The sequence below is a fragment of the Dipodomys merriami genome, unplaced genomic scaffold, assembly GCF_024711535.1.
Source record: "Dipodomys merriami isolate MVZ:Mamm:240054 unplaced genomic scaffold, mDipMer1.0.p SCAF_116, whole genome shotgun sequence".
Lineage (NCBI taxonomy): Eukaryota > Metazoa > Chordata > Mammalia > Rodentia > Heteromyidae > Dipodomys > Dipodomys merriami.
In genome coordinates this window covers 1029692-1043086 of record NW_027202449.1, presented here as the reverse complement: position 1 = coordinate 1043086, position 13395 = coordinate 1029692, and the positions used below count along the sequence as shown (strand labels likewise).

General features: G+C 57.8%; 1 protein-coding gene across 1 annotated transcript in view; it reads left to right on the top strand.

Moving 5' to 3' along the window:
- LOC138822812 (uncharacterized) overlaps window positions 1–13395 on the top strand; it is a 302929-nt gene that overhangs the window by 94193 nt on the left and 195341 nt on the right. The window lies entirely within an intron of this gene.

Below are 13395 nucleotides of genomic sequence, written 5' to 3'. Positions count from 1 at the left end.
CTCACTTCCGGCAGCCCCGGGCCGGAGTGCCCCGGACAGACAGGACGGGCAGGCACGGGAGGAGGCGCGGCCAGCCACCTGCTCTGCCCAGCTGCGGGAGAGAGGGGGAGGGCAGAGGCCGCAGGCCCCAATTTCTTCAAGCTCTGCGTATTCACTCTTGAAGACACAGTGAGTGCGTCCATAATCCCATGAGGCTGTTTGGCCAAGTCACCCCTGAGCCGATCTCTATTTCTAAAGGGGACAAAGTGGCATCCAGGCCGAGGGGCTGTGACAGAGCTGCCAGCAAGCCTGAGCCTGGCCCAGAAGCTGTGGCGCCTGTCTGCTGAGTCCACCCTGCGGGCCACACTGGGACTGACCTGTGAGCCGACGGGGCAGCCTCCTGCCGGGACTCGGCGTTCCCGGTCCACAGAGAAGGAACCTGGCTCACGCTCGGTCATTAGAGGAGCAGTGCTTGGTTACAAGGCTGTATAGCCAAGGAGAGGTTCAGGGCTGAACGGCGTCTGCGCTGAGTCCACTGCGGTGAGCAGAGGCGGCGTCCAGGCGTGGGATCGCTGCGTGGGATCGTGGGAGGGGGCAGCCCAGGCCCCTGCCTGCTCTCCTGCGCACGCGTGTGAGTGATGAGCGCAGACAACTCCCCCACAAGGCAGTGCCCTCCGGCTCCACAGGGGTCCTAGGCCCCCATGCGGGGAACACCCAGTGAGATGCCCTCAGAGACCCCGGGCGCCCCTCCAACAGCCACTGACCTTTCACCCCACTGGCCAGAGCAAAGACCACCGGGAAAGTGGGGGTCAGCCAGCAAGGGGTCAGCCCCCAGGAGGGTGATGGCATTTCCAGGAGGGGAGCCTGCTCCTGGGGGGTCTCTAGAAGGGGGAGGGGCACACAGGAAGAGCCCTGGGGCTGGAGAGCACAGAGGTGAGGAGGAATGGGGGGGCACTAGCCGGGAGGTCGCAGGAAGAAGCAGCCGGAGCCGCTGGGGAGGGCCGCTGGGGAGGGCCGCTGGGGAGGGCCGCTGGGGAGGGCCGCTGGGGAGGGCCGCTGGGGAGGGCTGTGGTGTAGCCTGAGGCCCTCCTGTCCCTGGGAAATGAGAGAAAGAAGGCAAGGGAACTGAGGGAGCAAGATGGAGAAGGACTGAGCAAGAGAAAGACGAAGGGGAAACAGCAAGACAGGCAAGGAGAAAGCAAAGAGACAGGAGGACGGGTGGGGACAAGGATGGAGAGGGGAGGATGGGCAGCGGGGAGGCAGATGACAGAAAGACGAGCAGCCAGAAAGGGAGGTCGCAGGCCCTGGTGGCACCCAAGCAGAGGAGCAGGGCCAAGCCTCCCACAGCCCCAGTGCTTCATGGGAAATTCCCACAGCCCCGAGGCTTCATGGGAAAGCCCTAGGCAGGCCAAGCTTCCCACAGCCCCAAGGCTTCACGGGAAATCCTTAGGCAGAGCCAAGCCTTACCACAGCTGCAAGGCTTCATGGGAAATTCCCACAGCCCCAAGGCTTCATGGGAAAGCCCTAGGCAGGCCAAGCTTCCCACAGCCCCAAGGCTTCATGGGAAATCATTAGGCAGAGCCAAGCCTTACCACAGCTGCAAGGCTCCATGGGAAATTCCCACAGCCCCGAGGCTTCATGGGAAAGCCCTAGGCAGGCCAAGATTCCCACAGCCCCGAGGCTTCATGGGAAATTCCCACAGCCCCAAGGCTTCATGGGATATCCCTAGGCAGGTCTAAGCCTTCCCACAGCTCCAAGGTTTCATGGGAAAGCCCCAGGTGGACTCCAGAGGACCCTAGGTTCTAGAAAAGCCCAGAACAAATGAGCTATCCTGGGAAGCTGGTGCTGAGTCAGATGCAGTGAATAGGGCCGGCCTTGCGCTCTGCTCTCCCGCTCCTGTCTCCTTCTCTGAATCTGTGTCTGTCTGTTGTTTTGTCTTTGTGACCCTTCCCTGTGCCTTCTCTCCGTCCCTTCCTCTGACGCACACCCTGTCTCTGTCTCTCTGTCCTGGCGGGATGCAGGACAGTGGAGCTGCTTTAGGAAGAGGTGGCAAGCCGGGCACTGTGGCAGGTTTGGTGACAGGGCTGCTCCTTGGCTCACTTGCCTCCCATCTTGGCAGCAATTAGGGCTCCGTGTATCACGATTCTTTGGCTCAATTTCTCATCTGAGAACACACTGGAGTGGAGGGCCTGGGCCAGGATAGAGACCTGGAGGGTGGGGCAAGAAATTGCCCTCACAGACCAGAGCCCGCTGCAGGAAACGGGAACTCTCAAGGGAGACAGGGCCAGAGGGGGACAGGCTGACCTCAGGCCATACTGAAGCGCAGCCTTGGAGTCAGACATCAGTTCAAATCCTGCTGCTGGTGTTTGACCTCAGCCTCCTTGGTCTCATCCATGGGGGCCATGAGACAGGCACACACGGCCCTGCAGACGGCTCCACCGGCTTTCTTTCCCTGCCATCCTCTTCCAATGACATGGCTGCCCAGGGCCCTGAGCATCACTGGGGCCCAGCATCTGCATCGGGCCCCTCCCCACCCCCCTCCTAGGGTCGACTTGGACCTCCAGTCCCAAGCCCAGGCACCGTTTCTGCCCATCCTCCACTCCCTGGGCCTGCGGGACCAGCCACCACCGCTGCCACGAACTGCAGCCCCGGTCCAGGAACCCCCCACGAGCCGCACAGGCAGGCAGGAATGCCAGGGCCTGGCCATGCAAGGGCGCCGCACCCCTCACTTTCCTGAGCTGGAGTGCAGGGCTGGGAACAGAGCACACAGGGCCGACGCAGGAAGCGCTGGCTCGTGCTGCGTGGGTACGCCTGGAAGCCACGGTGCTGAGTGAGAGGGGCACATCCCCATGACCCCACGTGGGCCCCGCCCAGGCCAGCGCGGGGCCTCTGTCCCATCCTGTCAGCCAGCACCCCAGCCTGCCTCCTGGGTGGCATAGAGGGAACACGGCAGCCTCCCTACTGCCCCCCGTCAGAGTCAGGGGTAACCCCCCCAGCAGGGACAGCCCCTCTCCTTAATTACATTCACATTGCGCCCTCCAAGAGGACCGCAGGCCCAACGTGCTGTGTTTTAACCTCCTTGGCAAGTCTTGAGAAAACAACTTCACTAAGCAAAGACAAAAGCCTCGCTGTCCAAGCCCTGCGCCGCAAAGATGAGGTAGAGGGAGGAAACCAGAAGAAAATAAGAAGCGGATTCCATGGCCTCCTCTGTGGAGATAGCATTCCTGCCGTGGGATCCTCGCCTCGCGGCCGTGCAGCTCAGTGGCTCTGAGTGGACTTAAGAAACTGAGCAGCCGTCACCACTGCCTAATCCTCAACGTCTTCCTCGCCCGCTGGTAAAGAGGCTCCTACCCATGAGCACTGGCTCTACACCCCCGACACCCCCGACCTGGAATCGCCAGGTCCAAACATTTCCCAGGGGAACCATGTGACGTGTGGCCTTGTCACTGGGTGGCCTTTGTCTCTAGCGACCTGTGTTCATCATCATGCTTTCTAGGTGTATCCGGGTTGGAGTGTGTACCTTTTTAACAGCTACATAATACCCTCTTGTGGGATGTCTTAGTTTCTGTGCTATCATAAAATGCCTGATACTATGTAATTTATAAAGAAGAGAAATGTGTTTCTCATAGTCTGGGGTCTGTAAGTTCAGAGTCAAGGCGACAAGAGGCTCTGTGCCTGGAGAGGACGCTGTTTCCAAGATGCCACTGACCGCCGAGTCCTCACGTCGGGGAGAGGACAGAGTGCACACAGGGCCTGCGGCCTGGCCTTCCCTGCATGTGTCCTGGCTTCTGTGGCAGGGTGCCTGTTTACAGGACCAGAGGGCAGACCAGCCAGGGGGCGGGGCCCGGCCCAGGTAAGAAGGATGGTAGCCAGGACGGGCTGAAGAACAGGAGACACTCCACAGGCCTGACTCTCACTGTGAGGCTGTGTAAGGCGCAGCCATCCTCTGATGGAGGACGCCCTGACCCCAAGGAGCCCTGGCTCGGTGCAATGCTGAGGACGGAGGTGGCAGGGAGGTCAGGCTGGGGAAGGGGGTGGGAGATGGTCCGGGGGCCGTGGGGGGGCTGTTCTAGGAACCAGTCCCAGCTCAGAGAGCATCTGGTCCCCAGGAGCCCCAGGGTCCAGCTGTCCAGAGGGTGCCTGACCCTCCCTCCCCTCCCCCACCCCTCCGCCCCGCTCCGAGGATCCCATTTCCACCTGGGACCTCTGTCATGGGGGAAAAAGGAGCAAACTCCATGCTGGAGACCAAGGTCAAGGGTCCCCAGAGGTCACCCACCAGGAAACACTGGCTCGAGCGTGTCCTCACAGTCTTTGGGACGTAGCGATGAGGGCTGAGGTGCTGCGGAGGCCCGAGCAGAGGTCGGTGAGCGGAGGCCGTGTAAGGGGAGGTCGGTGTGAGCGGAGGCTGGTGTAAGGGGAGGTCGGTGTGAGCGGAGGTTGGTGTGAGCGGAGGTCAGGAGGTCCTGGAGAGGTGATGAACCATGGACTCAACCCCCGTGTGCAGACCGGCAGCCATGGCAACAATGCAGGACAGGATGCCAAAACAAGGAAACCTGTGCTTGGAAAAGAACCAAACCTTTGTTAACCAAATGTACCCCCCCCCCCCCGGTGTGCGTACACCTGACTTCTATTTCCTTTCAGAGAAGGTTCTGAGCCCTGGACCTCAGCGGCCACAGGTGGGGATTTCAGCCGCTCCCTGCGCTCCCCAGGCCGCGCCCCAGGCTGAGGATGGCCCCAGGGAAACCAAGGCAAGGTGCTGCCCAGGCCCCAGTGAAAACGCTCTCCTCTGGGCCTGCGAACCCTGCCCTCGCGAGCCAGCAAAACCCACCTAAGGAGAAAGCCTGGCGGTGGCTGGCACCTGGCGCGACCACCTAGCTCGCTCCTCACTGGAGGCCACGGACAGAGGCCACAGCCGGCCCCAAGGCTGACCTCAGGTCACCCACAGCCCCGCACAGTGGCCCGCGGGGGCGGGGGCGGGCCTCACACCGCGCGGCTCCTTATTAAACCCACTCTGAAGGGTCAGTGCAGACCCCGCTGGGGTCAAAGATGCAGCCGCGATTATAAATCAGCCGCCGGCTCGAGGACTTCGCTTCCACGTGTGTTTTATAAGCCTGGTGCCCCTTACTCTCGCTAAGTTGGTGCAAAGATCCTTATTTAAACTATAAATTGAATTAAAACTCACATTTAATATTTAGTTCTGGTGTGGTTCACGGTTTTATGGGCTCGGCTGTTGCCTTCCTATTTGCTTACAATGTTGTCCTTTCTGCTTGCCAAACCCAGGCTGCTCGAATGACGCAGCAGACGCCAAGTTATTAACAATTATTACCTTTTACAGTCATTTTTGGCCCTCGTATGCTGTTTTGGTGGTCTCATAATTTCAAAACAGGGACCTTTGAAATCTTACCCGAGACCAAATGGGCCTGCGGACGGCACTTCCTCTCTCCAGCCTGCGCCCTTCCATTTCCCATTGTCAAATGTTTTTCCACCGGCCCGGGCACCCAGCTGAGCTCCAGCCCCGCCCTGCCAGCGGGACAGACAGGGGTGCTCCGGAGGCAGCAGCCTTCCCAGGCAGAGAAGCCATGCCTCCTGCTGGGGGCAAGGGGCACAGATGCCAGCCCTGACATGGTGGCCTTCGGCGAGTCCCCTGGCCACGAGCTGGGTGCAGGCTGAAGTCCCCCACAAAACCTGTAGCCTCTCACCCAGCCCAGAAATGGCACACCAGAGCTTCCCTGGGCCTCTCAAATCTGGTCCGGTTGGCAGCCACGTTTTCTACCTTGAACAGGTACAGTACATGAGTGCATGCCTGGGGGGGGGGGGGTAAACACATGTATACAATGACAGAGGACAGACAGAGCCCACTGGAGCTCAGGACTTCCCCGCCTCAGAGCAGCTCCCATAATCCGAGCTATTCAAGAGGCAGCCCAGGAACAAGTTAGGCTTCATCTCAACAAGCCAGCCAGGTGGGAGGATTCATGTTTGCAATTCTAGTGACAAAGGAGGGGTAGGAGGGTCACGGTGGAGCAGAAGGGCTGGAGGTGTGGCTCCAGCGGCAAGCACCTGCCTAACAAGTGTGATGCCTTGAGTTCAAGCCCAGAGCTAAAAGAAAAAGTCTTACAAAACCACATTTTCCTTAACGGATTTTGCTTGTTTAAAACATATATTTAAAGACGTATTTATTATGTATTTATACCTATATAATTTACACATTATATATTTAATGTGTTATGTAAATGTTTATAAAATGTTATGTAAATAATAAAGTGCATATGAATTTTATATACATATGTGAAAAAACAAAGCATGTGTTGTTCTTGCTTTTGGTCTTGTGATCTCCAAACTCAAGCACTTTGTTCTGAGTTTTTTTTGGGGGTTGGGGTTTTTTTGTTTTTGTCAGTCCTGGGGCTCGAACTCTGGGCTTGGGCGTTGTCCCTGAGCTCCTTTTTGCTCAAGACTAGCACTCTTACCACTTGAGCCATAGCACCACTTCTGGCTTTTTTTGATGATTAATTGGAGATAAGAGTCTCATAGGCTTTCCTGCCCAGGCTGGCTTTGAAGCACGATCCTCAGATCTCAGCCTCCTGAGTAGTTAGGATTACAGGCGGGAGCCACCGGCAGCCATCTGAGCAGAAGGAGCGGGGTGCGGGTCGGCATAGGTAAGGCTGGCTATGTGGGCTGTTGGTTTTCCTGCCCTGTTCTCTATTTCCATAGGAAGCTCAGGCTGTCTGCACACTGAGGGCCAGCTCTGCCCATGCGTGTTGTCCTCTGCCCACTGCTCACGAGAACGCATCCCACCAGGGGCCATCCCACAGCTGCCTCAGTAGCCCAATGAGTGCAAAGATCGATGAGCAAAACATGGCAAAATCTGCACCACGGAATACTACGCAGGCACAGCAAGAGACACCCTTCTGTTCAGTGCCACGGCATGAATGCACTTGAAGACCCTGGATGACAGTGTGCTCCACCGCCCCGTGGTGAGACATTTTCTTTTCTTACTGAACTCAGGGCTTCGCACGGCTAAGCAAGCACTCTACTACTCCAGCCACATGGCCAGCCTTGCGAAGTACTTTCTCGCAGTGGTTTTGGATGAACTTTCCAAGAATGCAGCTGCCATCTAAATCAAAAGATAACTGTAATGTGTTTGGCTCTGAATTGTCCAGAAACTCCAGACAAGAGTTAGTGTGTGGCCCTGCGTTGTGTCAGGACCAGAGAGCCCCTTCCAGGGCCACAACCTTCAGGGATGTTGAGGAGTCTGCCATGCATACACCACCCCCACCCCAGGCCTCATCTCCAAATCACACACTAGAAAAGAGGCCTCCCAGCGGCCTCCACAGAGCTTCCTTCCCCAAACTCTCCTACAGGAAGGAGCAAGCGCTTCTGCTTCCCGGTCAGGACCTCCGGCTGGTGACATACTGAAGTCGTGTCTGAAATGACCTTCGCAGAAGAGCTTCGGCACAGTGTCTGGGACTGTCTGCAGTGGTGACAAGGAAGCTCCACTTCAGAGTAAGAATGGGGCTGTTAGGAAGGTCTCACACGAAAGAAGGCCACTGGGTGGGACAAGGCCAAAATCTGTGTGCCGTGGACGCCGCTCTCCGGGAGCTCCATACACAAGCAGAGTCTCAGGGCATCAACCCTGTAGCTCCAACTTTGCTGGGTCCCTGAGAAAAGGGTTACAGAGGTGATAAGGACAGTACCGACAAACCACAAAGAGTCTGAACACTCTGCTGATAGGAGGTGCAGGCCAACGGAGCCAAGGCCTTCATGCCTGGAACTGCACGGCATTTATAGTACATCTACACAGTGCATCCATTTCAGTGTCTCTATATAGATATCCACATCATTCATAGGATAGTTACCATGTGTCTATACCATGGATAGTATATCTATACAGCACATCTATGAGTTTATCTACAGTATATCGATAGAGTAGCATATCTATAGAGCTTATAGTCTATCTATAGAGTATATCCATAGAGTTTATCCATAGTATTTCTTTGTATCTAGAGTGTCTACATCACTTACCTGTAGTATATGGTACGTCTATACATCTATCTATAGGGTCGCTATACAGCTTGTCTATATAGTATATCAGAGCACCCTGAGCTGGTACCTTGCTGCCCCTCTGCTGTGTGACCCTGGGCAGGGCAGGCCCCTCTCTGAGTTTTAGCTCTCCTGTCCACCCTGGAAGCATCTCCCTGACAAGGAGGGGCCCCAGGAGAGCCTTAGAAAGTGGGGCATCTCCTCCAACTCCCCCTCCCCTGTGGACTGGGAGAGGAAGGGGAAGGCAGTCATCTTCCTCTCAAAATCAAATGCCGCCTTTCTGTGCATCCCCCAGCCTGGTAAGGCCTCACAGCTCACACAGCAAGGCCATTTCTGGGGAGAGAACGAGGAAGAAGCAGAGCTTTTTAGCCAGTGAATAAAAGTGTCCTTTAACAGGCGATAATTATATACAGGAAGGCAATTAAGGTTTTGATCATTTAATTACCTTCCTGCAAACCCATCAAGAGAAAATATGGAGTGAAAACACCTTTGAGGGCCGGCAGCCACGTGAGGCTGATCAAAGGCCCCGGGATCCCCGGGCTCTGGGGGAGCTGACATGTTAATTTGTGCGGGCTGACCACCGTTATTAATAGGAGAAACGAGATGGAAGTATTTTTCCACAGTGGGGGGGCCACGTCATCATTTGATGTCTGGTGTTACAACAAACACAGTCTTGGCTTCTCCTGGACATAAATCCTGTGTGACCTTCCCTCGGCTTGAGTCAGGTCCAGCTTTGAGACTGGGCTCCACAGAGAAGGCACCCTGCTCAGGGCAGCCATTCGCACATCAACAAGACACCCAGAGAGGAGATCAAAGCAACCCCGCTTAGAAACCGCAGGATGGGGCTGGCGGGGCCTGGCACCTCGGGGCCAGAGCTGCCCACAGCTGGCCAGCCCACCACAGACGGCCACCGGCCTCTAGCCCAGCCACCCCGCCCGTCTGGAACCGTGCCTACCACCTGGGCCGGTGTTCCTTCGCATCTTAAAACTCGCCTCTTGGTTTGCCAGTCCTGTCTCCTCAAGTAAGGAGGAGCCGACATTCACGTGTCATGCCCATCGGCTCTGTCCAGCCCCAAGCTCCTCTGTCACCCCCCAGGGAAGTCCTCCTCAGGAGCACTGCTCTCCAGACCCCCACCATCGGCCCCGGCCGCACCCATCTGCTCTGCCCGAGACCTCTTCCCGTCCTGGGCATTTCACATGGACAGAACCATGTGACGTGTGGGCCCTGTGTGCGGGCGCGAGGGTTCTATACACTCCATCTGTGAGACGTGGCTGGGAAGGCGTGGGGGGGGCTCTCCTCCCTCCCAGCCCGTCCAACAAAATGGTTAGTCAAGAGAACCATCAAGAGGCGTGGGCCACTGGCTGGGCCGTCAGAATCTGAGGTCCGCCCTCGCCCAGCCACTCCCAGGACGCCTGTGTGTAAGGAGTGGGATGACCCTCACAGGGCACAACCCCCAGGCACTGTCTGGGCCAAGGCAGTTGAGAAACCATTTCTTAAAAGCACAGGTGGGGCGGGACGGAGGGGGGAGGGGGGCGGAGGAGTCGGGGCGCACAGGGTGGCAGGGAGGGAGGGGAGGGCGGAGGCTGGAGCTCGGCCCGTCCACCTGCTCTCTACTCCCCTGTGCCGGGCCGTCAGGAGAGACCGGGCAGGAAGTAACGGGCATGACCCAGAAGGGAGCACCCCCAGAGGTGCTCCTATCCCGAGGAGGCTGACAACCGTCAGACCTGCTCCCCGGTTCCTACTCACAGCACTTTACAACCAAGAGAATGTCAAGTCTGCTGTGTATCCAGCTGTGAATCAAAGCAACATGAAGCATGAAGCGGAAGGACTCTGCACAGCACTGACTGCCCCGCCCCGGTCTGACACAGGTGTCCCTGACCCTGAGACTCCTCTCCCACACAGCTGGCCCTGGCTCAGCCTGGGGTTCTGTTGGCATCCGGGGGAGCAAAAGACTTTCCTCCTGGAAAACAGGGAGGTTCAAGTTTGCTGGGATGTGTGGAGCCAAGCGTCTCCTGCCCCTGCCCCTCCAGTCCTGACTTCGGCGAGGCCGTCATTGTCCAGTCCGAGGAGTCCTGGCCCAGAGGAGACATGCGCGCGGAGGCCGGCAAAGCTCTACCTGGACTGGGAACTCCGAGCCTGAGCAGAGGGCCCGGGGCTGCTCTCTCGCAGGCCTGTGAACGCTCAGCCCGACACTGAGCTCCCCAAGGTGGCCTCCCAGCCTCCCGCAAACACAGCCAAGGGTAGAGGGCGGATACAGCCTCTGGCGCCCCCTCTCCTGGGGAGACCTCGGCCACTGTGGACACTTGGAGTCACCACACTGCATTCCTGTCCCTGACCCTGACAGATATCCACTCAGCCCCTGTGACACCAGCCCTTCCTGTGCATTCACAGTGACGCTTGGACAGATCATGCTGCTACTGGTGATGGTGGTGGTGGTGATGGTGATGGTGATGGTAGTGGTAGTGGTAATAGTGGTGGTAATGATGATGATGGTGGTGGTGATGATGGTGATGGTGGTGGTGGTGATGGTAATGGTGGTAGTAATATGGTGGTATGTAGTGGGTGGTAATGGTGGCGGTGACAGTAGTAATGGTGGTAGTTAACAGTGCTGGTGGTAGTGATGGCGGTGGTGCTGGTGGTGGTAATGGTGGTGGTAGTAATGGTGGTAGTAATATGGTGGTATGTAGTGGGTGGTAATGGCGGTGGTGGTGACGGTGGTGGTGCTGGTGGTAGTGATGGTGGTAGTTGATGGTGGTGGTAGTGATGGCGGTGGTGCTGGTGGTGGTGTTACACTCAGGCTCTGCATGCATTTGAAGGGACTTCCGGAACCCTCATGCTCAAGTCCTCTGCACAGAGCCCTCTCCCCTCAGCATTCCGGCAAAGCTCCCCACTGAGGGCCCAGGGGCGCCAGGCTTCATGACGTCACAAGAGAGGACAAGGGGCCCAGTGCTGGCCCAGTGTCATGGTCACTCCGGACCAGCAGGTGGGAGGCGGGAACAGTGAGGTCTTACCGAGGACATGAGTGTCCCAAGCCTGACCCTGACCACTTCCTGTGCAGACCCCATGGAGCCAAAGAGGCTGGCGTTGTACAAGGGGTGAGCGAGGACAGCCCCTCCCTGGTTCTCCATCATAGGAAAGGGTTAATACAGAAGGGACCCCCCCCCCCGTCTTGGGCAGTCCACGGGGAGCGAGCCCACCCACGAGTCTGGACGTTTAACCCCAGCTTCCTGCAGGGAGAGGAAAGGCTGGGTGGCCAAGCAAGGTACGCTGGGGGGGGTCTGGTTACTCAGCAAGGCCCAGAGCCAACACGCCGCCGGGGTCAGAGGGCGTCCCCTGGGAGCCCGGGGTTCAGCTCATTCTTCTCAGCTGATATCATGAGCCTCCCCTGCAGGAGGAAGGAAATGATGTCTCCTGGATCGTTCTGACTGGGGGTGGTGTCTTGGTACCGGCATATCAGAGCCGCTGCAGGATGGTAAAGTGTGTGTGTGTGTGTGAGAGAGAGGGGGGGGGAGAGGAGAGAGAGAGAGAGAGAGAGGGAGAGAGAGAGAGAGAGAAGAGACAGACAGACAGGCACCGAGAGAGAAAGACAGAAGGACAAAGAGCTGAGTGGGCAGTTCACAAACCAAACAGGGACATCCAAAGGGACTAGAGAATCGGGACAGAGAGCAGACCTGAGTCCAGACGCCTGCCCTGTAGTGGCACACACCGTCCGTGCCTCCAGTCCTTCTAACACCATGTCCTGGGGCACAGGCTGCTGCGGAGGCACGGGACTCAGAAATCCAGGCCTCCGGCAGGGTACTAACAGAAATAAGAAGCATAAGGATGCGTGTGTTCAGGACGAGTACCAAGTACCTAGCATGCTGCACCTCATTTCACCCTCTGACCTCCAGTGGCTGCAGCTGGCTTTAATCCCCATCTTAAGCAGCTGTGATTAAGGCACTGCTGGAGTCTGCAGCTGGAGAGGGAGCAGCAGATGCCGAAGAGAACGTAGCCCTTCCTCCCCTCCATAATACAGTCTCCACCGTGGAGAGGGAGCTCCTCAAGTCTACATCTGATGTCTTCAGTTCTGAGTTGGAGCTGGGGGCAGGGGGAGATGGTAGAAAAGAAGGAAGGGAGGGAAAGAGAAATGAGAGAAAGGAGGGAAAGAGGGAGGGAGGGAGGGAGGGAGGGATGGAGGCAGGAGGGAGTAAGGGAAGGAGGGAGGGAGGAAAAGGAGGGAGGGAATGAAGGGGGAAGAGGAGGGAGGGAAGAGGAGAGGAAGGGAAAGGGAGAGGAAGGGAAGGAGGGAGCAGAAAAGGAGGTAAAATAGAAGAGAAGGAGGGAAGGAGGGCCGCAGCAGTGAGCCGCTCCGCGGCCCGCGTTCCCTGCAACAGAGCACATTGCCGGCCTCCTGTCCTTTCCCCAACTGAAAGAAGTCTGCAAGGATGGAGGGAGACAGGAGAGCCACCACACCGACCTCTCAGCACTGCCCAGCAGCCCCAGCTTTCAGGAGCTGCTCCTGTCCCCAGGAGGTGTGTCCCAATGTCTCAGTGACAACAAGAAACATGAGTGTCATTCCCGTGTGGAATTCCTGTCTGTGTCGTTCCTGTGTGTCAGCTGTCTGGGTGTGGGAGCGTGTTGTTCCTGTGTGTACACCTGTCTGGGTGTGGGAGCGTGTTGTTCCTGTGTGTACGCCTGTCTCTGTATGGGAGCGTGTTGTTCCTGTGTGTACACCTGTCTCTGTATGGGAGCGTGTTGTTCCTGTGTGTACACCTGTCTGGGTGTGGGAGCGTGTTGTTCCTGTGTGTACACCTGTCTCTGTATGGGAGCGTGTTGTTCCTGTGTGTACACCTGTCTGGGTGTGGGAGCGTGTTGCTGCTGTGGGCGCGACACCCGGTCAGTATGTCAGGACTCTGCACGCTGACGCCTGTGCGTGGCGCGGCTGCGTGTCCACAGACCCCGCTGTGCTCAGGACACTCAGCCTCAGCCTATTCTGTTCCCTGCAGGCCTAGCAGACAGGCTGAGCCTCGCGGCTTCGTCAGGGGCCCTTTGTTGATGAGGGAGCCGGGGAGGCCCTTTGGTGATAAGGGAGCAGGGGAGGCCCTTTGGTGATGAGGGAGCAGGGGAGGCCCTTTGGTGAGGAGGGACTGGGGGAGGCCCTGAGGACCTGGGGAAGCCCTGAGGAGCGGCTGCAGCGGCAGCCATCCCGGCCTTGTGCAGGCTTGGACAAGAGTAGGCCGAGCTCTGAGTCCCGCGGGGAGCGTGGGCCTGGTAGTGAACTGGGGCGGATCGACCTGGGGAAGGCTCTGAGCCAGGCAGCCTGCAGGCTTCTCCAAGGAGCACCCAGACACACCCACGGGAGCCCCCACCCTGTGCCCTTCCTCGGGGTCCAAGTCCCCG